Source organism: Podarcis pityusensis (genome assembly GCF_964106645.2).
Source record: "Podarcis pityusensis genome assembly, chromosome: 10".
NCBI classification, from domain to species: domain Eukaryota; kingdom Metazoa; phylum Chordata; class Lepidosauria; order Squamata; family Lacertidae; genus Podarcis; species Podarcis pityusensis.
Genome location: NC_138035.1, coordinates 33,679,304 through 33,705,551, shown reverse-complemented (window position 1 = coordinate 33,705,551; position 26,248 = coordinate 33,679,304). Strand labels below are relative to the sequence as shown.

General features: G+C 42.7%; 1 protein-coding gene and 1 long non-coding RNA gene across 13 annotated transcripts in view; one reads left to right on the top strand and one right to left on the bottom strand.

The window, feature by feature from the left end:
• GRIN2B (glutamate ionotropic receptor NMDA type subunit 2B) overlaps positions 1–14,193 on the bottom strand; it is a 292,093-nt gene extending 277,900 nt beyond the window's left edge. For 4 of the 12 annotated variants that reach the window (XM_080971223.1, XM_080971212.1, XM_080971213.1 and 1 more), the window contains exons 1-4: positions 13,926–14,193; positions 4,711–4,849; positions 2,781–2,853; positions 762–846 (exon numbers count right to left, since the gene is read on the bottom strand). The gene's annotated coding sequence lies outside the window, so the exon portion shown is untranslated. Of the gene's footprint in view, positions 1–761; positions 847–2,780; positions 2,854–4,710; positions 4,850–12,773; positions 12,821–13,925 lie in introns of those variants that run through there. The other 8 variants (XM_080971222.1, XM_080971215.1, XM_080971224.1 and 5 more) reach the window with 6 other exon arrangements.
• Positions 13,439–17,766, top strand: LOC308457456. Its single transcript, XR_013976915.1, has 2 exons — positions 13,439–13,637; positions 17,256–17,766. It is a non-coding gene; the product is annotated as an uncharacterized lncRNA (long non-coding RNA).
• Positions 17,767–26,248: the final 8,482 nt, after the last annotated feature.

Below are 26,248 nucleotides of genomic sequence, written 5' to 3'. Positions count from 1 at the left end.
TTGGTCAAGGAGGAACTAACATGTTGTTAAGAGATGGTGAATCACTCCTGGAACCTGAGAGGACAATAGTGGCCCTTCTTTTCCACTATATAGCTTTAAGTGACTCATCACAAGCAACACCAGTACACAAACCAGGAGGCTCCAGTTACAAATCCAAAAAGATTTAACAGGAGGTTAGATGGAGTGAAAGTGAGATTCATGCCTGAATGGGGATCTGAAACCACATCTTCCATGTCCAGCACTCTATAGCCATGATATGCAAATTTTAAAGGAGATTATGAAGTTCACAGGTTCAAATTCCCTCTATTTTGTCAGGAATACTTTAGTTAGAGTTAGAAGTACAGCCTTAAGGAAAGAAGTTTGCCTAGAATGCCTTTCTGAAACTAGAATTGTAAATAATATTTAAATTCTGTAATACAGATCAGATTCCAACTGTTGTATTTCATACCACAGGGCCACCAGGAATAAGAAGAATTTATTATTTCTATGTTGCATTTAAAAAATGCCTTGAGTTCTACAATGAAGGCTTCATCAGAGCATTGAAAACTAAATCAAAATTCCAGCAAGGAAGGAAGGATTTAAGTTTAGGCTTAAGCTTTGAAGTTGTTCCCAAGAAACAAATTATTATTGGATGGGAACCAACAAAGCAATTATCTAGTTTGCTGCTCATGCTACTGAGGGCTGCTGCCTGCACCCAGAGGGATCTGACACAAAGGCCCTTACCTAACCAGGCTTGTATAAAGGAACAAAATATTACTTACCATTATTCTAAACACTTCAGTTTCCTGGCTATATGCCACCAGTGCAAGGAAAGGGGAATCTCTGTGACTATGATGCTGACTGCTGCTGAGATTATATACCAAAAACACTTTATCAAAATGATTGGGTTGCTATGGAAGTAGGCAAACTTATCTGATACAGTAATTTCATATTAAAGTTTTGCTTTTGAATGATGCAAGATCAATTTATTCAGAAAGCCAAGAGCTAATCACTGCAGAAGGCTCACAACTCCTGTTTTGACAGTGAAATCAGAATTTCTGAGGTATATTTTTAAGGTTACCATATGTCTCTGCTTTCCCAAGATGCTTCCAATTTTCATATTGTCCCCCATTCTTCTGAAACCTCTAAAATGTCTCTTTTTCATCTAATTATTTAAAACATCTGAGGTTTTAAATTTCTTTGGCTTTTTCTTCTTCAGCTGGTTCAAGGCCCTTTTACATTAACAAAAGCTACTAAGGAAGAACCTGAAAACAAGGGGACATGAGGCTCTGCTCAAGAGAGTCCAACTGAGGGGACCCACGGGTGTCAAAGGCACATTTATATTTACACTTCTCAGTGGCCATGCCCTCTTCAAGTAGCTCAGCACCTAATTTGCTTCTTTCTTCTCTTCTATAAGCCAATTCAGAGATTTCGACAGACATTCCCCAGAAGCAGGTGTAAATTTGAGTCTTTTTTTATTTTCTCAGGAGCCAAACAGGAGTAACAATGATTCCTCTTGTACCATCCTATGTGGTGTATTTATTTCTTCAGCTCCAACTGACACCCTCAACTGCCCTCCGGTGCTTCCTACTCAAAGTGAATTCTTTGGTTGCCCCTGGCAACTCCCACAGCACAGACCTGGCTAGTAGTAGAATTTTAAATCTTAAGGGTGAATTTGGTTAACTAAATCAAAGAAATACCTTTGCTCCTCAGAACTCTGAGAAGTGGCATCCCTCAGGCTGTGAGGCTGGCAGCTGAAGAAGCATTGGGGAGGCTGGGGGACTTATTTATACAACAGCACCTCCAATGGCTGACTCAGATAAGATCATATAGTTAGGTAGTTCAACTCTCAGCTGCTAAATCGTCCCCAGCTTTTATATTCAGTTCTCCGGCTGTGTTGAGATTACATGGCTGCTGGTAGCTCAAAAGCCATTACCTTTTTTATATAAAAGAACAAACATCTTGGCCTAATGAAACGGAGAGTTATATAGTTTAAAGTAGCTGTGGAAGGGATCTGACACTGACTTCTTGTGGTGAGGGGGTGCTAAGAACAGCTTCATGAAGACAATATTCATTGGCCCTGAGGATGCGTTTACACCTAAATTTTCAAAACAGTAGCCATTTACTTCCACATTCATCCTTCTTTACAGTATGAAGAAGCCAAGGAGAAAATGGACATAGTTAAATTGTGAATAGCAGGTCCTGTTTTGGGGGTGGGTTTACAAAACTTGAGAATTAAACCTTTGAGTATAACACAGAGATGTTGCATACAGCTAGCATGCCCTCACTTGGCCATCCTAGGTTCACTGCAGAATGTTTCCCAAGGATAGGACAGAATCCCATCAAGAGCCAGAGGCCTTGTTTGCTCTAGGAACCAAGAGCCCCAGTGACAAGCACAATGCCATGTCATTTATCTGGCACCATACATTGGAAAAAGCACTTGCCCTCTTCAGTGAACTGACAATGAGGCAGCAACAGGTATTTCAAGAAAACAGCATGAACACTTATGTTATCTCTTTACAGGAGTTGGTAAAATATTTTTAATTCATTTACTGAGCTGAACTCACGATGGTTATTTGCAAGGCTGTAGCCAGTGAATGGATACAAATGAGGCACTACTACACCCTAGCCAGTGATGTTCCCCACACCACCCCCACCCCTGGGCTTTTAATATATAATCTGATAGCTTCAATTTAAATAATGAAAGCTTGTTTTTAAGGGGAAAAAAAGTGTGTGTGTTGTTTTTTAAGTGAACTCCCAGCCACCCACTCAAAAAGATGCAATCTCCAAATTTTGCTTACCTGACTCATCCAGCTTTCTCTTCACAGACTGAAATTTAAATATTCTGTTTTCTTCTTTTTTGCATTCACATAGCTGTACAGACACAAAGTCTAGTGTTCAGTCACTGGCAATGCCACTGTCACTATTCAACAGATACCCATGAAACTAACTTCCATTTTGCATTTCCTATTATACTTGACATGCTGGCAACAAGAGAAAATAATATTTTTCCAGTAGCAAATTATTCCACATTGAGTACTGGGAAAATGTGATATACTAACAAAGGAGTGATACTTGTCTGGATTATCCTTGACAAATTAATAACTGTTACACAATAAATGTGTAGCAGAAACACAATCTGAAGAGGCCCGTAATTATAGCATCACAGAATTCTATGTGGCTGCACATTGACTTCTGATAAATATGAGTTTTCAGATAAAGCGGGGATCATCTTCTGTAAATAAGATCCTTCTTCTAAGTAATTAACTAAAACCATAACCAATTCCTGCAGCCCTTCTCCCTATGGCAACCTTCCAGTGCTGACTTAAGCTGGTAGGAGTTGTTGTGGAATATATATGGAAGGCAGCAGCTTACAGAAAGCTGTTCAGTGGGATATTCTATGTTGGACAGTTCCAGCTCCAATGAAACATTAAATATATTTGTTGCTTTCATCTGGCTGGAGGGATGTTGCATTCTCTTTGCTCCAAGAACCATTTCTTCTCTAGATAGCATGGATAATTATACCTGCTTCCACCCACAGTTTAACTAAAGTGGCATTTCTTAAACAGTTTATATAGAACAAAATTATTCAAAGGTACTTGGCATTCAGCAGTTCTCATTTTTCTTCAATACTAAGAATCTTGCAAAAGGCTATGGGGGGCAATTATTTTCAAAAGGCTATTTTGTGAACCTGGAAAACATAAGAGTGAGGATTTTTCTTCAGGCAACCTGATTCCCAATCAGTTGTTTGTCTGCAAGTAATGGAAATTTCACATTAAAATGTGGGTGATATCAGAGATGGCTCAAGACATTTGAGTGCCTGAGGCGGAAAAACTAAATTCCCCACCCCCATGGTGGTAATGGTAGTAAAACAATAAACTAATTGACAATTTGTTGTCCTTAAATAGTACCCCAAAAGTTGCTGCCTGGGGTGGTTCTCCAAGTGGAGCTATGATAAAAACCAGAACAGGCCAAATCACATAAGGACTGTTGAAACAAAATGTGGCTCTAAACATCACAGCCAGTTATTAAACTGGCAATTGTCTAATTTAGAAAATAAGAAATGAGTTTCACTTTGATTTCTGCCAGCTAAAATCTAGATGGATGGGAAGTGGTTTGTTTCTATTTAGTTTTACCGGAGTCATTTTGCTAGAAAACCTGATCTCTAAGGTTGGGAAATACTTGTTCTGCACTGGAAATGAAAGTGCCAGAATCCTACCCAACCCAAGATCCAGAAAGACATTTTAAATGGTATCCCAGAGCTATGGGAACAGCAATATACCTCTCTCTTGACATTTAAAAAGCAATATAAAGCTCATGCACATATCCAGCCTCCTAACTCCCCCCACAATAAAATTAAGAGACTTAATTGAGCAGAGGGAAATCTTGTTTTAGAAATGGTGAAAGAATTTCACAACTAGTTTCTCATTTATTTCTTGTTGGGTTTTTTTTAAAAAAAACTTTAACAATATTAAGTAGGAAACAAGTCTGGGTTGGGGATGAAAAATGTGTCATACAGATCTATTCCTAATTAACATCTGGTGTAAGTTTACATGGAGACAGAATGGAAGAATAGGGTTGTGTGAACACTGCCATTTTGTCTGAGTACAGTACTTGAGTGTTCCTGCTTCAGGTCCTGCATTAGAAGGGAGCATTCAAGAGTTTAGTCAGTTTGTATTCCTGAAGTTCCAACTTTTTTTACATGTCCAAAATCAGTCTTGATATACATACTTTCCATGGCACAGACCTTCTATTTGCCTTTCCTCCCCTCAGTTAGTATCGTTGAAGGGACATGGATCTGATTTCTCTGCATCTTCACTCAAGACAGTCTTCCACATGGACACATCACATGCTTGTTTCTGCCCATGCCCTAGATGGAGGGGGGATATGCACCACGTTATGTGTGAACAGGAGAACAAGTGGCTTGTAAAACAGTGATTGAATTGCCCCCCAAACCTCAGGCTTTTATATACATTATTTACACAATGAGTCCCATCTGATTGGCTGATTCTGCTTCCCTCCTGGAGCCTGACTGGTCTTTTCCTGCAGGCCAATCAGTTGTTGCATTCTAGGATCCTACCTGCCTATTGTTCTAGGATCCAAGCTTAGTACATAACAAAGTGTCAGTGTCCTTTTGGTCAGGGAAGCTGCCTATGTGACTTTTCTGAACATAAAACACAGCAAAGAACAAAAGAAAGCCAGTTCACACTCCAGCTTATACATTACAAAGTAAACACTTTTTTCTTACATGGATTAATCTCTGTGATGGAAAAGCTAGCATGAAGCAAATCATCAGAGCCCCCTGGCTAAAGTATAAAGACAGGAGCAGCGTGGCTATTGCCTGGGCTGAATCTGTTACGGGACTAAATAAAGGACTTCATCCTCTAGGGTCTGCCAGCCTTTCACCAGCACTAAATTCACTCTTTTAATAAAAAGATAATGTTATCTCATGGGAAACAGACTCCCTCCTGCCTCTTCCTTTGCTCTTAAGGAGCCAGCTAGCTCCCAGTCTCCCTCTGCAAGACAGTTACATCGTAATGAGGCGGGCTGGTTTCTCAAGGATAATGAATGCAAAAACAAGCAGTGATGGAAATGCCAAGCCAGGGTCCATCACTCATTCCTGAGCTCTGGAATCCATTAGGAAGTGCACCAGGGAAATGGAGACCCAAGCAGCATGTGAATAGGGCCAGGGTTGCAGGCTGGGAATGATTAGGAATGCAGGACAATCAAAGTTAACGTTTATTTCACTCTCAAAAAGCACACCCTTTGTCTCCCAGTAAGGAGAATCAAAATGCCCCCCTTCTCTCCCCAGAGTCTTTGTGCTTCTGATCTGTGGCATTAATAGAGTTCAAGCATGGGGACAGTCAGTTCATTACCAAGGTTGATTCATGCATTCTGGAGACATTTTGTGTCTAATATTTTTTCCTCCCCAAAGAGCTTTATGTTTGGCAGCTCTTACTTTTTTTCACACATTTCACCTCCTTCCTTTCTAACAGAGGGAAAGGGGAGGGGGAGAAGAACCATCTATGCAATTTTCTTCAGTCATTCTTTAATGCAAATAACTCAATTCATACTTAGACATGGTTATTACACAGCCCCATTCACCCGGGCAGAATTGGCTTCCCAAAGCTACTTTCGCCGTTTTGCTTCTATAAATGATTGTTCATTTCCCTTTTAAATTATTTGTACGCTGTTGCTCTATTCCTCTACTTGTTCATTTAGGAAACAAATGTCTCTGTGCCAGAGAGGGTATCTTGTGGGTTCAAATCTCTGCAAAGGTTAATTCAAAGAGCTTCATCCCTTGCATCAGTGAAAGCATCTATGAAAGCAGGAAGCCCTCAGCCCATTTAATCAAAGGACTAGAAATGGGCAAATTGTTCTTGAGTACACACTCCTGATTCAAGGCAGCTCTCTCCACAGATTAACCTACTCAATAATGTTGGTGCAGTGCTGGGGTGTTAAATTTAGATGAGGGAAGCCTAGGTTCAAATTTATGGGAAGGCATGATGCCCACTGGATGCCTGACCCGAGCTAAGAAGCAGAAAGAGATACAGAAATAATCTTTTGCATAAAGCCAATTCCTGGGTTGCACCCCATGACTGCATGACCAAGAAATAGAACTGAGGCAAAGTTATGAAGATCAAGAGATAGGTGGGCATCAGGGTAGCGAAGGGGCTGAAAACAAGGCCTATGTGGAAATAGTGAAAGACCTGCCTATGTTTAGCCTGAAGAAGGTAAAATTTAGAGAAGACACAATAGCCATCTTCAAATATCTGAATTGCTCTCATGCCGAAGATGAAGCATCAGGCTTGCTCTCAGTTGCGCCATAGAGCAGGATGAGTCCCAATGGAGAGTGGTAGGAAAGCAGATTTCATCTAAGCATTAGGAGAAACTTTCTAATGGTAAGAGCTATTGGGTGGAGGAGCAGGCTGCCCCAGGAGATGATGGGTTTTCCTTGGCTTGAGGTACTTCAAGCAGAGGCTCAGTTGCCATGTGTCAGGAGTGTTGTAGTTGCATTTTGCATTGAAGATCCTGCACTGAGCAGGTGGCTGGACAACATATCCTTCAAGGTCCCTTCCAACTCTATGATTATTTGTGTATAGGTGCTGACTTGGTCTTCAAAGGTTCCCACTGAGCTCCAGGAGACAAGTACAGCAAAGAGGGATGAAATCTGCTTTCTAGCCCCAACCTTTCCCACCACCACCAGATTTGGGGATCACCACAGGCTGTTTCCCTCCACATAATAAAGGTTCCTTTGAGGCTGCTATACTTTCCTATGGGAACAGATTGGAAACATCTGCATTGGAAGCAAAATTATCCCGTCACCATTGTCACATGGTGCAGACTTCAGTGATAGGGATTTCATAGGTGTTGAGGTACAATATACACATTGTTGAACATTGACTCATTGCACCTTTGGGTTCCTGAAATATACCGGCCCTCCATGAACACCCACCCACTCACAGCTATCATGACAGACATTTTGCTAGCAGTAAATCCAGATCACTGCGCCACAGGCAAAGAAGAATGAACGTGGAATCTACAGGGCAGATGGCTTCAAGTGATTTAAATAAGTAAGCCAAGCTGTATCCTTCTGTGGAAGAAAAATATCGCCATGCTTAGGAGCAGTAGTTACACTATCAACACAGAGCTAATTCCTCTCATGTCATATCAGTGGTGTAGCTAATACTTCCTTCGCACCTATTGGCAGCACAGTAAGACAAACAGCACACACAGTATTCAAACACATAATCAGATAGCACAGATGGCGTAAACGATCCCCCTCAGTCATGGTATATAGAATTTGGTAGAAACATTTCCCCAAACCACAGTTATTTAAAAGCTCGAGCTATCCAAATATACTTTGTGTCCCTTGTGAAGCCTAATATAAATGAAAACTCATATAAAATGTACTCTTGGTTTAATTCTCTCAAGGCCTTTCAAATAAATGAAAATATATGCCTCTTTAAAAATCCACATATGGATGCATATTCGTTAGAATCATGTTTCAAAGGTTATTTGGTTTTTTAAAAAAAAACTGTTGGGTTTGAAGAATCATGGATCAAATTTCAGCTCATTTTAAAATAAATTAAAATAAAAAACTTGAAATCAGCAATGCCAGCTTGCTAGGTAGCCTAGGGCATCATGACTTCTCAACCTAATTTCTCTCAAGATTATCATGGATGCACCATGATGCAACCAAATCAAATTCAGCAGGGACTTCTGTGTGTGGACTTCTGTGTGTGATTCATTGTGATTACAGATCAGATTTATTCCTTAAAATGGCCTTTCACATTTGTGTATGTATGTACAGTATGTATGTATGTATGTATGTATGTATGTATGTGTTTTCAGTGATGCAGCTAGGGCTAGGATTGAGGTCCAGGACTTCACAGCATGTTTTAGAGTTGGCATTAAGGGAGAGCAAGGCTTTCATGTTTTTAACAGCTGCGTGACAGGCAGAAAATCAACAGGCTAAGCCTCTTCTAGTACTGTATATGGAAATGCTATTACGGGTATGGGGAAAGCTTCACCTGTTTACATTCTGTCTTTCAGATATCTTGTTAATTGTGTGTGGCCCTTGATTTATTGTAGAGCCTTTCATTATGACAAAAAGTTTATGTGGATGTGTGTCTTCTGTGAGTGGGTTGTGTTTTAATTGTTGTAAGCCACTCTAGTGCCTTAGGGTGAAGGCCAGGTGGTTGTTGTTGTCAATTCAGATATAGAAAACCTTTGGTGTGCCAGATGTTTCTGAACTACAAGTCCCATCAGCTCCTGCAAGCATGGCCAACAGCCAAGGATGATGGCAGTTATAGTTCAGCAAAATCTGGAGGGGCAAAGGTTCTCCACACCTGCACCATTATTATTATTATTATTATTATTATTATTATTATTATTATTAATGTGCCCAAGGGTCAGTCTGCAGTATGAAAAGAAAGGTTCCCAAGAGCCCGGCATGTGTGCTCGAGATTTGGCCTATTCATGTGTCGGATATCTATCCACTAGTCACAATTAAAAGCAAAATAAGCTGGTATCCACCAAAACGGGATGTAGAAATCAGCAGAAGCAACTTAGGTTTTGTTTGCAAGTAACACCAAGCTATGGTTTATTAAATGGAACCACAGTAAAACAGGAACTACCCTGTTCCAGTAATGCAGGTATCAGACCTGACTTGGCTAAGGAGCTGTGCTCTCAGCCATCTACTTTGGTACTCCAGCCCAACTGATACACAGAGCTGCGATTGCAGAGACAGTGGCACATGCTGACATAGCTAGTGTAGCATCCTGTACAAGGCAAATGGGACAAATCCATCAAGCTGCAGTAGTTACACTCCCATTATAACAACTTATTATACTACAGGGATGGCCAGCCTTTCAAGACAGGAGCCTCTGTACTGTACCTTCACCCTTGTGTAGGAGAGAGAATCTCAGCAGGTGCAGCTTTGTCATTTCACAGCACAACAGAAGTCTGAAAAGGTACACCTGCTACGATTCTCTCCACCTGACATCTGAAAGGTACAGGAGTTTTTATGCTGCAAAGGCTGTACAACCTGCTAGGCTACTGTAGATACATGCGGTTACACTGACAAGGCTGCCTCCACAGGGATATGTAAACAAGTCCTCTCCAATCCTTCCCTTGTCCCAATCCTGGCCAAATGTCTTCACACCCTTCTCTGCAACATGATAGCAACACATGCCATCACTACACTGCTTCATTGTCATCACCACCATCCCTCAAAATACAAGGCACCTAACATTTTCTAAGTGCTCTGCATATATTTAAAGATAAGTTAGTCCCTGCCTACAAATTCACAATCTAATAGACACAAAGCAAAGGGGGAAAGGAAAGGGGAAGGGAAACAATGGTGTCAACTCTTCATTCCTTTAGTTTTTCATTTGGCATGTCCATATGTGAATTTCTTAGTTTAAGTAGGGTTACCATATTTCAAAAAGTCAAAGTCCAAGCACAACAGTTGTTGAACTTTTTTTCTTTTTTTTTCTTTTCTTGCAAAATCACAAAAAGAAGTTTTTGAGCAATTTTTTTAGGGGGGAAATTGCCAAAATTTATACTTCCAGGACACTCCAGCATTTTTTGACCAGACACTGCTTCTGACGACCAAATCCCAGCTATCTCTAGGAAATTCTGGACGTATTGCAGCCGTAAGGAAGTGCCTACTTGCACGGAAAGCGTTGCAATTGTCATTTCTTGCTGGATCTTATGTTACATATGATTTTAGTGCAGGAGGGGGTTCATTATTTCCTTTTGTTTGTATCCCCTTTTCCCATAAGGTGGGTGATGAATGGGGCCCAACTGGTCTCCCTACTATATTATCTTTCCGGGAGGCATGGAGGTGAGCGTTCCAGTGGCCCTGGGTGTCTTGGTTAGTGACAGGGCCTGGAGCATGCATCCTTTTAATTTTGCAGTCTGCAATGTTCTAAGGTATGTGTAAACGATATTGTGTAAATATTAGAGTAATCAAGGTACACAGATATGGGATAGTACTTTATTGGCCTGAATATAAGCCTCACTTTTTTCCAAATTCCGACCATGAAAAGTTAAAGTGCGGCTTAAATTTGCAACCTTACAAAAATTGGCTTTTACAATATCACTGCTGAAACAGATATACAGTAAAATGGGTGTGAGTGCCTGTGAAATTTTAAGGGAGCAGCTTATATTTGGGTATTGTCTTTTTGTCTCCCCCCCCCCTTCTGGTGTGGCTTATATTTGGGCCAATACGGTATGTATCTGCTAGATGTGTAGGTAAGTATATTAGGTGAAGTAGGGTAAGCGTTCCTTTGGAAAGAGGAGAAACAGTACTTGGAAAGTTGGAAGTGAACGGTGATTGGATGTGGGAGAGGGTGTTTGGTTGGTTATGGCAGGGTTAGTGAGATAGAGTGGGGTCAGCATTGTTGCTAGTCATGGTTTGGGCATAAATGGTGAGGGAGGATTTAACTTAGGTATATTTGGAAGGGTAGACTAGATAGGAGTCTTTATATGAACCAAGGTAAAATCCAAGAAAGTGTACCACTGAAACCTTACACTTCTGTGCGCTGAATTACCATCAAAGCTTTTATTACTTCTGTTATCATTTAAACTGTTGCAGCATATGCACAGGCCTCTTGACTGGCTACCCTAGAGGTGGGGTCATTCAGATACTTGGTATATGTGATGGCAGCGAAAATAAAGAGAGTTGAGAATACCTAGCAGAAACCCAGCTCAGGGCTTAGTGAGAGACAGGAGGTGGTGCAGAGAAATTGAAGTAGGTCAAATGCTTGGGCCAAAGAACCGCATAGCTGAGGAGAAGTGGTGCAACACGGTCCCTGGGCATCAGGAAGTTTGGGCAGAATGTTCTTTCTTGCACAGAGGGGCAAAGCAAAGACCCTCCAGCTCCTTTGTGCTGTTTTATTGTTGTTAGCCGCCCTGAGCCCGGCTTCGGCTGGGGAGGGCGGGATATAAATAAAAATTATTATTATTATTATTATTATTATTATTATTCTCTGGCTGAACGATGCCAGGTTAGCCTCACCCTTGCTGTTATGTTTGTGCAGCCTCCTGATGACCCTAGCACACCTGGCTGGTGACAGAAAGTACCATGTGCCTTCCTTCGGCTCTTTAGTCCCAGGTAACATCCAGCAACTATGGCTGCTGATAATGCAGGAGCAGAGCATCCCAGCCAGTGTGCTGCAACACCAGCACAACGGTACAAAGTGTGATGTCGCACCAATACCATGCATATCAACTTGTTTGGCAGAGCTATGTCTCATAGGTCTCAACTACAGAACCACGAATAAAAGCATTCATTTCCTTTGTACAAGCCAAACAATCTCATGTATGAAAAAATAAATGTCATGGCAATGGGAAGAAACATAAAATGCAATTGAAAATGGTTTGGAAATTATTTTGTTCAGCTTTTGTGATGATGCAGAGAAAAGATTGCAACTGATGCCCCAAAGAGGCCAAACTCTGGTCACCTACCTCAGAACAAAAAGGCAATTTAATAGCTCCCAGTTATTATATATTTGCAGTCTGATACATACTTCCTTCACCATATCCAAATTGCTGCTAAGTAAAGGTAGAGTATAGAAAATGGTACTGCAAACAACCCATTTTCACAGAGCAATAAAAGTGCGTTTTAATATTTATTTTGCAGGCTTCACTGTAATTTGCGCTAGAATACTTTTTATCCTGTAATGAGATATAATTTCAGTGGCCTGGCAGCCTTTTCTTAAGAGAACCATCCCTCAAGTGAACTCCTTAATTGGCTTTAGTCTACAATCCTATCCCCTAAGAGTAAGTTTCCACTGAACATAGTGGAACTTACTTCTGAGTAGACATGCCTGGGACAGCATTGTAAATTCTTTCTGCCACCTCATTGTTGTCTCCCACTGTAGGACCCACTGAAGTGAGTGGGGCTTATTGTAATGAGTGTTTTGGTGATGGAAACACAGATAAATCTTATAACAGTATACTTGGAGAATAGAGATTTGGTCCCAGCTGATCCAGACTATGAGGCACACTCCCTATTAATTCACCCAGATATGCACATGCACATATCTACACACACACACCCCTTCACATATTTTTATGCGTACAGGTTGTTTTGGTCAGCCAATAGTACAGCCTCTGCTGCAAGCAGTGCTGTTCCTATTATTTAACATTTATACAGTTCCAGCAATGTTCCAGGCACCATAAACCACCACCACTCAAATGTTAATGATTCACAAGTTCTCTGTAAGGCATCATACCAAGCCAACTTGGGGTAAATCCAAGTTAATTGAATATTGTTATTTTACCTCTTGATTCAGCTATTCAAGCATAATTTGGTTTGGCTTTCTATGACTCACACGTTGCCTTAAAAGAAGAATCAGAAAATGGCTAAACTCAAAGCCTGTGCCATGTCATCTTGGCTGTAGGACGTGCCGACTCCTCTTTATGGAGTCTGTTTTGGACCTTTACATTTCAGCTGTCTTCACGGAAATGAAGTAGTCCCCAAGTCCACATTTAAGTACAGTTGACTTTAATTTTGTTCTCAGTGTTAAGAAAACTGCCAGATAGTTTGGTTGAAGGATTACCCAGCTTTGAACTTTGCTTCATAGCAAAAAACAGCAACAGAAAAAAACCCAATTTTGGAGGACCACCAATAAAATAAAGCAGCAGAAGAAGAAAGTGAAGAAATGTAGAAGTTCCAGGGCATGGCAAGAGGAGTTTAGGCTGATAGGCAGAATCAAGGTTGAGTCTGATTCAGAGGACAGCAGGTGCCACCTCTACAGTGGCCCCACAAGGTCATGGTAGACTCTGCTCCGAGTGCTTGAACTAGCACTGTCGTACCTACACATGAGCAATTAATACTGAGGCCTAATATGAATAGTAGAATGCTTGATATCTGGTGGGCGGGGCTTGTGGGTTATGCTCTGGAATCAGCCCCTCCCTTCAGTGTGTGTTCAGTTAAGAATGTCAGTTAAGAGGGACCAACTGCCTCTTCTTGCCTCTTGCCTCAGACTTGCCTCATGTTTTTGTATTTAGTTTCTCTCATTATGTTATTTTTTACAGTTTTCTCTCAGTTTATTATTAAAGCTTGTTTACATTTCTGTGAGTCACTTATTTTTCTCAAAGAAAAAGAAACTCTGCTGAAGAATGGTGGAATATTCTAAACTTAGGTGAGTGAGGGGATATTCCCAGTTTGCCAGGAGGATTGATTTTGTTAATCATCCCCCCACCTTCACAACTTAATTAACAGAAGTATTGGCTGGGCGCCTAGATTCAAAACACGGGGCCTCCAGTGGGAGAGAGTTAAAAACACTCTCAGAGTTAACTGGCAGCATAGCATGTAATAAAACAAACCCTTCTGCACATCTGGTCTCCTTACAGCTCTTGCCCCTTTCTCTCTACTCCTCTGGCAATGAACAGACCACACACTTTTAAGTAAGTTTAAAATATTTACTTACTAAATCCAAATGTCTGGTTAATGCGCTAATCCACACAGCAGCAAGGAGATCACAGGGTGCAAAATGCAGCACATAGTTTCAAACATGCAGTCTGAACTTGGATCCTGTTCAGACACAACCGGCCTAGTGGATTACATGGCAAGAAGAGAGAGAGTGTGAGGAACAGGAAGAGAAGAAGATTCATTTCCTCCCTCACAAAGAAGAGAGGATGTGACCTAGCTGAGTCTAGGAACAGAGTTCTATGGTCTTAACCCCTTCATGCACTAACTAACACTTATGCATAGTTATGTTTGACTGATTGTGAAGCTGAGGCTCCAATACTTTGGCCACCTCATGAGAAGAGAAGACTCCCTGGAAAAGACCCGGATGTTGGGAAAGATTGAGGGCACAAGGAGAAGGGGACGACAGAGGACGAGATGGTTGGACGGTGTTATTGAAGCTACAAACATGAGTCTGACCAAACTGTGGGAGGCAGTGGAAGACAGGAGTGCCTGGCGTGCTCTGGTCCATGGGGTCACGAAGAGTTGGACACGACTAAACGACTAAATAACAACAACATGTTTGACTGCAGTTTCCCACAGGTTTTTTAATGCCTAAGCTAGCTCTTGGGCCAGAGAAAGGTGGGATGTAAATGTAAACTAAATAAGTAAATAGATTATATGATAGGCAGTAACTTAATCCACGCATGTTCAGAGAAGAACTTGCATAATGTGCAGCATCAAGTCCACAATGAACCGCTACTCAGAATTATAGCATCTGCCTTGCTTGAGGAGGACCCCAGGTTGAACCACCAACATTTCCAGGGGCTGGGAAAGTGCTGCTGCCAGTAGACAATACTGGGCTTGTATGGTCTGACTCAGTATAAGGTAACAAAGATACCAAGTCACAGGAACCCAATTAAAACTCATATTGATATAAACATATTCCAAAGATACAAGCTGCAGCCACTGTGTATTCAACAATCCAATTCCCCAAACAATACAGCACATGCAGACAATAAAACAATTCTCCAAACAATATAGAACAAGATCTCCAAGACTGAGCCTCTCTTTGTACTTCTTCAGACACCAACTTGAGAATATGCATGGAAGGCAGCTATTAAATCTTTATTGTCTCAATGTTTCTATGTAGATTTTTCTTCCTTGGACAGAAGTATCATTGCTATAAATCCTAAAATGATATTATTGAAAATCACCTATTGAACAATATTGGACTGCACAATATGAGGCCACAGTCAATAATAGGATTAAAATAACCTCTTGGAATTCTCTTACATATTCCTGCATCTAAGCACAGCCAAGAAGGATGGAACTTCAAGCACTGGGCTATACAAAATTATCAATATGAAAATTTTAGTTTTCTAAGAGGACATAGTATCTTATTTTTAAAAATCTTCTGAATTCAAATCCAAACCTGTGGTACAGGAATAAGGAGCTTTCCATTCATAGAAGAAGGATGACTATATTGAGTAAAGTTTGACTGAGGTCTTACATAGGAACAAAGTTGAAACAGCTGTGATTCTAACATGTGGCTCCTCCACACCAATGAATTACTGGCTCTAATGCGTAATACGTTGGTGGTGTATGTCCAGGCAATAATCCTTTTTTCCCCCAGAATCACCGCTGCTGAATCCTTATTGCTGGTTTAATAACTATGAGTTGTTGGCCAAGGAATCCAAAACAGCCTTTTAATGCCAACATAAATATGCCATCTTTTGGAATACTTTTGTTCTATTTTCTGTATGTCTCTTAACACCACTCTTTCAAAGGCAGCTATACTGGGATTAGTAATATTTGGAAGATATCTAAACTGGTATGTAGTGCTCTGTGTTATATCACTGAACACTTGTTTAAGCTTGAGTAATCGAATTAAAGTTTCAAAAGATCAGTCCTCATATTCAAGGCATTGTATCCTGACATTGGTACCTATGCTGCCTGGAAGTGCCTTAAATAAACCACCACATAAAAATAAGTTATGTCCTAAAGGAATACTACTCTACCTCTTTACTTCCTCCATAATTTTAAATGGATATGTCATCCTACAGGCAGAGCAGAGGGTAAGGGATGCAGTCACTGTCATAATTATGGAATGGGGCAAGCAGCTTCCGCTTTATAGTGGCGACTAGATGCAAGTAAAGAGAAGGCTCATTTCAACCATATCTTTGTTTTGAAGAAAAGGGCTGGTTCAGTTTTTCTCATCCCTTTGTGACAAACTTCACCTGAGTTCTACCCAAGACAAGAGCTTTCTCTTACTTATGTGTACTCAGATGTTTCAAGTGTATACCTAACATTTTGAAAGAAACAATACAAATACACTTGCAAATATGCATCTCACACAGGTACAAACCTGGCTCTGCTTCTGCACTGTGTGCAAAATGGGCTCCAGTCCCTTCTGCTGTCTGCTCAAGCTTCCTCTGGCTGCATCCACCCTTGAGTATGCCCATGCTGGGCCAAGCATTATTCCAAATATGCAACCAGTGTGGCCTGGGGTGCCACATTCCATGTGCAACCAATAGTACCATCTCCTGCCACCCAGGAAACACCCCAAAAGGGGGTGCTGTCTCCTGGATGACAGCACAGGCCCTCAAAAACTCCTCTCCTAAAGCAGATTTTTGCCTGAGAGGTTCCACAAGCTGTGATTTCAAGCAAGCCAATTTGCTTTCATTCTCCATGCAACATCCACCAGTTCTTCTGAATTGCTTTAGAGCCGTGGAGAAAAGGAAATGCTCAAGAAATAATTATATGCTAAGAACTCCTTGCCCAAGTGCTTTCTACTTTTTTCACTGCCCCCTCTCCACTTTCTCTCCTCCTCCCCCTTCTCCTTCTTCTTCTTAGTTTCCTTTTCATCTTCCTCTTTTATGTATTATTAGCTTTGGAATGATCTTTACTGAAGAAAACTTGAATCTGAAGGAAGGGTCTAATTGCACTACCTCTGAGGACTAATTAAGCCATCTGTGACTGACAGCCTTTCGAGCTTCCTTGTTTTGTGGTAGATAGAGCTGCAATGCCAGCTGTCCTAACTCCCCCCGCCCCCTTTCTGCAAAGCAAGAAAGGAAAAGGAAGGGCACAATTAATAGTTTGTCATTTTTGTTAGCACATTTCTTTAAGAAAATATCATCAGTTGACCTCCCTAGCTGAGACAGTTTGACATCTGTCGTCTTTTCATCTTTTCCAAATGGGCTGCAACAGGAGGTGCTGCCCGAGTTTGACACTCGGAGACCCTCTTCAGCCACGTAAAATATGGCCAAATTATTTCCTTGAAACAAAGAGCTGAATGTACTGTGTTGAACATTGTTGCCCTGCATAAATTAAAATTAACGTCTTTTTCCAGGTTGGATGCTCCTCCTCTCTCATAGGCCAGAATGCACATCATTCAGCAGACTACATTCTCCATCCAATGTATCATCTGGACTGGATAACAACTTGGAAGAGCATCCTGTGAAGGCTAAAATGCAGTTGAGGCATGGCCTGGTCCTCTAGATAAGACCATAGGGGCAGCAGTGGAGTGTTTTAAGGCAAGGAAGGTTTCCAAATTAAGCTCAGTGAGAACTGTGGAAACAGCTCCTCTGTGTGCAGTATTTAAAATGGAAGATTATTATAGCCCAAAGCAGACAAGGACCCTGTTTTCCTGCATACCTGCACAATGAACAATCTCCCGTGCTCCTTTCTGCCTTTCTTTGTACAGTCCTGCTGCAGCTCTTGCCTTCCTCTTTCCTTTATCCCTTGTAATTTGCACAGAGGGTTGCTTCTGTAGCCAATTTATTTGTAAAGTTTCCTTCTGCAAGGGGAAAACACCGGTGGTTAAAAAATAGGAATGAAAATTATAGAACTGCTTTCCAGAATGACTTTTACCTTTTTTTTTTTTTATTTGCAGGATTTGTTTTAAACGGATTCAAGCTGATAGGAGGGGGTGGCATTTTTTCACCTCCAAACCCTGTCTTTGACCTAGCTGAGCAGGGGTGCAATTTAGGTGGGCCAGGAGCAGCCTCCCTCCCCTGCATTTCAGGCTACCTGTGATTATGCCTCAAGAGCATCTGTAAAGCCAGCCAACTCAGGCTGTTCCCAGGCGTGTCTTCAAATAGGAGTGGATGCAAATCTTTCAGATGCAAGGCGAACGCTGCTTTCCTTCCCTATCTAGTGAATGATACATCATGTACGCGCACACACAGATCCCCACTCCCCGCATATAAGAGGTGAGCAGCCTATTAGTTGTCATTTTCTGAGCACCTTTTCTGCTCAAACATCAGCTGGGTACCTTTTACATGTTTTTCTGCATACTATTCTATGCTTGAGAAACAACTCTGAGAAGGAAGCACTGTGGCTTCCTCAGGGGTGGTGGAAGGGGGTGTGGTGGGGGTGGGTCACCCCGGGTGTCACCACTGAGGGGGGTGACAAAATGCCTGGCAGCACGCACTGCGGGGCCTGCAGCATGCCCAAGCCACATGTCTCTCCTGCCCCAAACGGTCTGCCCGCCGCCTCCCCCTCAGCTGTAGGGTGGCTGAGTGGGAGGAGGCAGGCAGGCTCCTCGGAGGCCCCGCCCCAGCTCGCCCCGTCCCGTGGGCGGCTGGCCCTGCCCTTGGCGCAGGGCACACGCACCACCCCAGGCGCCTGATCAGCTTGCTCCACCACTGGGCTTCCTCACCGGCACCCAGGGCCACCTGGGTGGTACTGTGCAGATCTAGCTCTGCTGAATGCCTGAAGTAGAGGCTTTCCCGGAACTTGGTCCAGGAGAGAAGATGGCAGGTGCACCCAGCATGTGGTGAGTGCACTTACACAGCAGGCAAGTAGACAGGAAATGAAAGCAACAGAAGACAACCTAAACAACAACAAACATTGCAAGAATATACAGTTAAATGCAAAGCTACTGATAAATATAGCCTAGTATTGGTTCATTTTTCTTTCCCTCTCAGCCTCCTGACTCTCACCCAAGATCCAGGGGGGATGTCAAAAACATTTGCAACACTTATACTTGGTGGCATGTGCTGCCTCTTGCCTGTGTGGGGTGCTCAGCCCTCCTAGCAACCCCCATTTGTTGGAGAGGTGTTGTATGTTCATGTCTGCAGTCCCTTGCTGTTTGGGTTCTAGCCAGAGAAGTGTTGGCAATGTAATCAAGTTCCTATCTGTGTTGTGAGGCCAGGCTATTTTGTGCAAAGCGCTCTTTCTCCATAGCTTTCCATCCCCAAAGTTTCCCCCTTGTGAGCTCTGAGTATGCATGACATGAGATCAGAAAGATACCATGTATTCTGTTGTCTGAGTTATGGTCTCTCTATAGGGTTCATATACTGGTGGCGCTGTGGGTGCAGAGTTACACCATATCCATGTTACAACATGGCAGGCAAACTGTTGACGCAGGGACGGCTAGTTTTTATTTAATTTCCACCTTCCCATTGAAGTCAATGGAAGAGGAATTTCCACTATACCAAGTCTGCTACTAATAGAAAGTGGTACTGTCAACAGGGACATGGTTGTTGGTATGGGATCTGTTTTAAGTGCCAGACACATCTCACCCATGACTCCACTCCATTTCAGCCATTCCACTAGCAAATCTGAATCTCAATGAAACTGTTGCTGCACCGTCATATCTCATATAGCCTGGCTTTCATCAAATGCTATAGCTCCTCAGCCAGCAAATCTCCTAACCTCCCTGAACCTTGACATCTTGCCCACGCAGGCTATGTACACATTTAATGGCTTACAGTGCAGCTACATTGTTCTTTTTCTCAATAAGGAACAAAGCTGGTTTAGTGGGAATATGCATCAAAATGCAGACTCCCATAAGAAACTACAGGATAGATATGGATTGTGGCCAAGGTTGTGCATACACTGCTTGTGGCTAAGGTTGTGCATACACTGCTTCCCAAACCAGCAGTGGAAGCACACAGGATATAGCAAATGGGAGTGTATATACAGGTTTGAATTGTCAGCTAGCTGCCATATATACTGTATTTTTTCGTGTACAAGACTAGGTTTTTTCCTTAAAAAATAATGTCCAAAATTTGGGGGCATCTTATAAACGGATAGATCTCCCCCCATTTTCTTAAATCAGAGTCCCCCAAAATAGGAGGTGTCTAGGGATGTCTTATAGACAGAAAAATACGGTACCTAGAATGTTTCATTTCAAATCTAGATGTAGAAAATATGGCATGCCTGATTGTGAGAAAATAATACATGTTTCAAGCTTCTCCCTTATTTCTTTACAACATTCAAAAATGTATGCTTGCTTTAAATTAATTTTCAACAGGATTAACTAACTCTTTTATTTTTAAACAAAAAACATTAAACAAGCCTATCCATGTTTAATTTTTAAAGCCTCCTATTAAAAAAATGTTACCTGTTTTCTGTTGTTGTTGTTGTTGTGAGGAGTACAAAATCTTCCAAGTGGACCCCAAGAACGGACCTTGCTGAACCACGACATCTTCCCAGACTGATTTTTTTTAGCTGTTGTACACATTGAGCAACATTTCATTTTTAATCGACATTTTGAAAATATGGGTGTCTTGATTCTCTCTTCTATTACATCTGTAAGCAGTATTGCTTCACAAATTGTGACCTATTTAAGGGTTCTTAAAGTGAATTCTACCCCCTATGGCTACAAAATTTGATATTCAAACATTAAGGCCAGCGAACAATCTTTTGTGGGAGCTTGTTTCTGTGAGACAGAGAGAGAGAGAGAGAGAGAGAGAGAGAGAGAGAGAGAGAGCACTGATCCAGTTTGAATGAGTATGCAGTCACTAGTTTCTGCAATAAGTTCACCAAGCATCTAGGTCACCAGCACACCTGTCAACGGTTGTGTACAAAAACAGTTAACGCAGCCCATGACAAGCTTGTAGCAATCTGGGCACATGATGAATCTATTCATAAGAGCAAAAATTTGGCATAGACTCAAACAGGGCTGGCCCAAAAAAATCCAGCACATTATAAAGCAAACCCCAAAAGGTAGTAGTGGATGGTGCACATTGGTTGTGTCACTGCTGCATACCAGAAGGCAGAGGGGAAGGGGCAAGGCAGCAGCGAGGTTGTCACAGTGCAGATGCGCCAGCAAAGCCAATCAGGTGCTCCTGTCTGTGCATTTGCAAGGCACAAACTCCCTGCCTCTTTGTCCCTCCTCCACTGCCTCCCAGTGAACAGCAGCAATGCAAACGAACAGAGGTCAGATGAGCTGCTGCAACCCACCATGCCGCTAAAAAGGAGACACTATCTTGCAAGTATCTTGTGCATAATTCTTGTTAGATCTGAATAAAGGCAATGCTATGCAAAAATAAATAAATAAATGGCTTTCTGTATCACAGTCACCCTGCCTACCCCTTCACCTCATCAAATAACATTCCAGTCCAAATGAAGAAATTTTCATTTCTGTTCCCAAGAACTGTGCAGCTTATCAAAAGCTTTCCCAATGAGAAGATTGGTAATTTTAAGTGTTGTTTTTAATGTTTATACGATGAAAACCTGCCAGCCTGGATAGCTCAGCTGGTTACAGCATGGCACAAGTTGCAGGTTTGATCCCCATATGGGACAGCTGCATATTTCTGCATTGCAGGGGGTTGGACTAGATGATCCTCAGAGTCCCTTCCAACTCTACAATGCTATGATTCTATGAAAGGTTGGGGACCACGTTATTTGAAAGACTGCCATGCAAGTCTACCCAGGTCTTAAGGTCAACCTCAGAGGCCCTGTTCTCTGGCCCTCTGAAATGGCCCATCAGGCTGATGGGTATCGAGGACAAGGCCTTTCCAGTATTGTCTCCACACCTATGAATTTTTCTCTCCAGAGGGGTACATATGGCCCCATCTGTAGTGGCCTTTCAACACTCTGAAAACCGTTTTGTTTAAGTGTAGCATTCTGGGGGTGTAAGTGCCACCGTTTCAGTTTGGGGGTGGAGGTATTTGTGTTATTTAATTTATTCTGTTTAAAGCATTGGGAGGGCTGTGCTCTGAAAGATGGGCTGGAAAATCCATTAATAAAATAAATAACCATAGTCAAGCAGATCGTTTCTTTATCCTTACTGATTTTTCCACTCAATTTGCAGCAGCAGACAAGAACTATGCCTGTTGTAGGATGCAATATCTATTCACATGAGACTCTAGCAAGGGACAATATAGGGCTGGTCAGTGCACTGTGCAAATCGAGAGACTGTCCTTAAATGAGTCCCAGAATCCTTGCCAATGCACAGGAATTCCATGGCAAACACACACCAAAGGGCCCCAGCAGACAAATCTGTGGAGAAAAGCTTCCTAGATGAGTATGAAATTTGAAATTCACTGATCTAGAAGATGCCTAGGCATTTGTGCTCAAGCATCAGGAGAAGGATATTGATTAAAGAGCAGCCGGCACAAATTTCTCAATGTTCTCTTGCCATTTTATGGTCGAAGGAGAACAATGTCCAAGGAGTGTTAGTTAAGGCTGAGCTACACACCACACAGGAATCAGCTGACTGCTCCATGCCAGGGGCAATTGCTCTGTTCACAGAGCAAGGCTTTCCCCCTTCCCTTCCCTTCCCTTCTCCTTCTGCAATCCCCTTTGCCCAGCACCAGAATTTGTTACTAGGAATAAGGGGTGAGAATAGTGTGGGGTATATTGCAGGGGGGTCCAGATGGAGGGAGAGTTGATACCTCCTTCCTCCCCTCATGGGCGGAGGAGCAAACGAGGAGCAACACTTAAAATGGAGGATGCAAGCCAACATGCTGAGTGGCTCACTATGCAGATCCTCTGCATCACATGCAAAGCCTCTAATGCAGTGGACGCCCCCCCAAAAAATCCCCCCATGGACCGCTTGAAAACTACTGAGGACCTCTAAATGATTCTTTTCAGCCTACTGCAGCAATTGTCATACATTGTGCAGAATGCTGTATGATTCTGTAAATTGTATTTTTGTTGCTTCTTTTAATGTGCTTTTTCATATTACCATTTGAATTCCATGGTGACACGCTACAGACCACCTGAATGAAGCTTGCAGAACACAATTTGTGGACCCCTGCTCTAGGATAGAATCACAGAATTATAGAGATGGAAGTGACCACAAGGGTCATCTAGTCCAACCCCTTGCAATGCAGGAATGTTTTGCCCAAAGTGGGGTTCAAACTCTCAACCCTGAGATTAAGAATCTCATGCTCTACCAGCTGAGCTATCCACAGGTGGATACTGCCAAGAGTTTCTGGTGGTGGCTTGGAGATTCTGTGCATGATGTAGCTCATCTGTGTTGTGACATATTATTACGCTTTCAGTATGGAGCAGTCCCAAATGGAAGTTGCCGTTGCCACTGGTATCCCCTTGGCTAGCCTAATGTGCAGGCCGGCAATTTGGGATATGTGCCAGAGGGGAAACCTCGATTCCAGAGAGTCCCACTTGAAAGACCTCTCCCCAGCTATTTGTCTGTGGATTGTGATCAGTTGAGCACTTGAGAAAAGTTTGGACTGGGCTGATGAGCCGTGTGACCAGAGGAGAGGTTGTGGCTTAGAAAGAAACCCAGAGGGTCATATTTGCCCCTGGGCCTGAAGTTTCCCAGTCCTGCTGTAGATGTAGCAGAGATAACAGTTACCCCCAGCTTGGTAGCAAATGGCAGGACTGGTTTCCCAGCCATCAGCTGCATCCCCCATCTCTGGTGATGGCGATACCTTTTGCCCAGAACCCCCGTTGTCCCAGAGTAGGCATCTGGGTCTCCTATGGCTTGGAGAGAATGAGACTTTGAAAGCACTACATGCCAGCAGCTTTCTTTTCCCCCTTTACTTTTCTAAAAGCTATCCTTGTGTTTCTCTTCTGGTTTGTTCCCGCCCCCGCTCTTCACCTCATTTTTAATAAGTGCTTTTCATGTTCTCCCGTATTCACTCCCAACTCAGAGGACACACCAGCTGTTCCATTTGGAATTATCCGTTTTTTGCAATTCTGCCAGGTTCTGTATGTGCTGGGTATAGGAGGAGGAACAGAAGAGAAGGCAAAAGGTGGTGGGCTGAGAAAGGAAAAGATGCAAAATAGCAAAGGGGGAAGGGGGAGGGGGAGGAGGAGGAGGAGGAGGAGGAGGAGAATAGGAAGGGAAAGAGGAGAGAACAAGGGAGGAAGAAGGTTTTGAGCAGAACAAAAGGTAAGCTGGGGGCATTTTGAAATGGAAAGCCAGTCATAAGGGCAGCAAGAATAGGGTACGAAAGATTGATGGGCTTCCCTGCCCCAACCATTTGCATATGTGATGGCTTCAAGAAAAGGCTGCTCGCGCTGAGCTCTGGTCCATCCCATCCTGACATGCAGGGGAGGCATTTTCCTTCCTACTGGCTAGGCTCAGGACAGCACAGTAATCAGAGCTGCCTAATGTTCCTCGACTGATACTGGTCCACAGTTGTCTCAGGGCTTATCCAGACTTCCTTTTGTGCTGTGTGTTTCTAGGCACAGGGCTACACTTTAAAGCGCCGTGTGCAATTCAGCATTAAAGGGTGAGTTTTTTGCAGAGAGTGCTGGTGCAAAAAAATGAGTCCCCACAAACACATACTTATACGGAGAAATCTGTATCCTTTCCATGGTTTTGTGAAAGTGCAGAAAAAGCACAGAAGCTGGTATTGGGTATAGCTCTCAGAACCCTAAATCAGATGCTTTCATTTTGAGGAGAGGGTTCAACTTTCTCTCTCCTGACAATGGAATCAGAACACTGCTCCCTGACCACTGGAGACAGGAGTGTGGGCCAAGTCTGGTGAGATCTCCAAAGCCAGGGGAGCCAGGTGTGGTTACTAGTGCCCAGAGGGCAGCGTTTCCATCCCAGTATGACAGGGACGATGGTGCCAGCCCTCCTCCTATGTTTTCTGAAACCCAGTTGGTCTTATGAAGCACTTTGGGATCTCAAGGAGCAGGTGTCTGAGAAGAGCTAAGTACGGCTGTCAGTTTTCTTTCCATATTACAAATATAGATTTATTTATATTTTACCAGGCAGATACTTCCTGGGTTGCTTAGTTACGAGAGAATCATCATGGAGGAGATTTTTAGCCTACATTCTGCAGAGAAAGGAGGCTGTGGAGTGGGATCATGTCAGATGCAGCCACCTGCTAAGCAGGGCAGGATCTGGGCTCTAGATTAGAGTCCTCGTCCTCTTTGTGCTAAGTACACATTCAGAACATGGGAGGAAATGAGTCCTGTCTGTTCCTTCTTGGTGCACAAGAAATTATAGATAAGGAGCAAAGTACATAGAAAGACAAGTGTTCCCTGTACGAGGTTGTATTTGCAGTTCAAAGCCTTCTGGTGGCACCTCAGTGACTCGGAGCAAAGCTCCTTGCAAGCCACCGGGAGGTGTGTTTTCCTTCCCATCACGCACTTCCTCTTTGCTGCTTAATTAATTTGGTGTGCACTGAATGCAAAATCCCTCTGCCATGAATCTTGGGTTCCTGCTGGCCTAATAACTCCCATCACTATGAAGAACGAGCCCCTCTAAGTCCTTGAGCAGGGAGGACAAAAGTTTTTCATAAACACAAAGCCCCAAAGAAACAAGTCCTGCTGGCTGTATTATTCATAATGGCACTTTACTTTCTGATTATAGCATGGGACCGATCACTAGCTTTGTTCTCTATTGCTGAAGTAACTTCGGATTCTTACCTGAAGATCTGTTGGGGGTGGTTCCTCAGAAACCTGCGAGAAGTTGTAGGTGCAGCTGTTTCTGAGATGAGGAGCTATGAGTTCTGTCTTCCTAGGCTCAAGCAGTCAGAAGTAAACAACACACATCATTTCATGAAAATAGGTAGCTTTCACATCCACACCATACATTTAAAGCACATTTAAAGCAAACAGATGCAGGGGACTGTAGGGTGTTGAGAATTGTTGCTGTACCACAGTTCCCAAGGAAATTCTTTGGGGAAAGTCAAGTGGTTTCCATGTATAGTGTGAGTGTGAACCTGAAAAACAAGAACAGCATAGACGAGGAGTGGAATTTGGGGAGGGGGAGAACACTGTCTAATTAGGAAAGCAAATTTTGACTACATTCTGGGAGAAATGTCCACCTTGTAAGTGCTGTGTGACAGTGGAACAGGCTGCCACAGGGGGTGGTGAGCTCTCCTTCACAAGAGGTGCTGAAGCAGATACATAAGTCACGGACTCTGCAGTCGCAACCTGTATGACAGATCCTGTGCTGAGCAGATACATAAGTCACGGACTCTGCAGTCGCAACCTGTATGACAGATCCTGTGCTGAGCAAGGTGTTGGCCTAGGTGGCTTCCAAAGTCCCTCCCACCTGTAATTCTAGAACCACAGGAATGCATTTTGGAAGGGGTTAATGAGGCTTGTTATGTGCATGTGGATCAACCCCAAGGAAAGAAATTGCCTGTGAGGTTTTACCACAAGAGTAAGGCTGAGAATTAA